The following is a 1,795-nucleotide window of genomic DNA, read 5'->3' as shown; positions in this document are numbered from 1 at the left end:
TTGAATAATCACGCCCACAGTGTCTGCCAAATAAAAAAGTGACAAGATATATGGCCGCACGGGGTAGCCGTGCGGTCTGAGGCGCATTGTCACGGTTCGAGCGGCTTCTCCCGTCGGAGGTTCGAGTCCTCCCTCGGGTATGGGCGTGTGTGTTGTCCTTAGCGTAAGTTAGTTTAAGGACCGATGACCTCAGCGGTTTGGTCCCATAGAACCTACCACAAATTTCCAATTTTCCAACATGTATAAATAGCTTTAGGCTGTGTACTCAAAGCCGACGTTATGGGGAACAACACTGACAAGAATACGTAAGGTTCATAAATCACTCACTGAGAAAGGAGTCAGAGCACTAATTGCAACGAATCTACGTCGAAGGCACCAAAATATGGCAAAGGTTTCCTTTACATTGTCGCGTTCGCGAGTCAGAGTTGACAGCCGTAATACAACTACTTCCTTGTCCCTGTGCGAGGTGCCGGAGCTAGCAGTGTATTTAACCGATGCGTGGGAAGTCCGTGTGTGAAGGAATAGCAACTTTTCACCGCATGCAATTAGAGAGGAAAATCGAATTACTCAGAGTAGGATAGAAATATAAGAGGGGGCTCCTGCCACCCCTCACCTGTATCGTTGCAAGTCATACACCATGTTTACGTCCATACACGGGGTATATGATAGTTAACACTGTCAATCACCTTGCATTTAAACACAACTGTGTCAACACGAGCATTGGGGACGTATATCGTTAAAGTTGTACATTATTTAAGCATGACGACTACTTTAGTGGGTACATGACAACAGGGGCGATTCAGATCAAAAGATTATGACGATGTGTAATGCCTAGTGAATGATACACGTGGATGCAAGTATTCTTTATTGATCTAAAGATGAGCTGAAACTAGCAACCGATGAAGGAGTTTTAGCGATCCTGACCTACGACTTTTATCCACACATTTTAACATAATACAAGTATTCAGAATCAGGGATATTCTATTACAAAATTGCTTAACAGCCTCACAATAACAAATAGTCACGTTTGCAAAGACTAAGAACCCATGAACTTAGCCGACCGGTGTGGCCGAGCGGTTCTAGGCGCTACAGTCTGGAACCGCGCGACTGCTACGGTCACAGGTTCGAATCCTGCCTCAGGCATGGATGTGTGTGATGTCCTTAGGTTAGTTAGGTTTAAGTAGTTGTAAGTTCTCGGGGACTGATGACCTCAGATGTTAAGTCCCATAGTGCTCAGAGCCATTTGAACTATTTTTTTTTCGGCCGGCACGGTATCTCAGCGTGTTCGGTCAGAGGCTTAGCTGCCCTCTGCAATAAAAAAAAAAAAAACTGAGTTAATCGATCAACAACGAACTTACAAGGGTGACTTACGACGTCCGCCCCGAGCAGATACGACGAACTAAAGCGAACAAAATGAAATTGCCATCGGCCATACCACGTTGAATACACCGGTTCTCGTCCGATCACCGAAGTTAAGCAACATCGTGCCCCATTAGTACATGGATGGGTGACCGCCTGGGAACACCGGGTGCTGTTGGCTGTATCTCATTGCCGGCACGCTAGCTCAGCGTGTTCGGTCAGAAGGTTAGCTGCCCTCTGTAATAAAAGAACTGAGTTAATCGATCAACAACGAACTTAAACGGATGTCTTACAACGTCCGCCCCGAGCAGATGCAACGAACAAAAGCGAACAAAATGAGATTGAAAAAAAAAAAAAGGGGGCGGGACTGATGACCTCACATGTTGCGTCCCATAGTGCTCAGAGCCATTTGAACGATTCTTCACTTAAAGAAAGA

General features: G+C 45.7%; 1 pseudogene; it reads left to right on the top strand.

Annotated features, from left to right (window-relative positions):
- Positions 1–1,421: 1,421 nt before the first annotated feature.
- Positions 1,422–1,540, top strand: LOC126238297 (5S ribosomal RNA; annotated as a pseudogene).
- The last annotated feature ends 255 nt before the right edge of the window (positions 1,541–1,795 follow it).

The sequence above is a fragment of the Schistocerca nitens genome, chromosome 2, assembly GCF_023898315.1.
Source record: "Schistocerca nitens isolate TAMUIC-IGC-003100 chromosome 2, iqSchNite1.1, whole genome shotgun sequence".
NCBI lineage: Eukaryota > Metazoa > Arthropoda > Insecta > Orthoptera > Acrididae > Schistocerca > Schistocerca nitens.
Note: the sequence above shows the minus strand (reverse complement) of the source record. Positions and strands in the feature narration are given on the sequence as shown.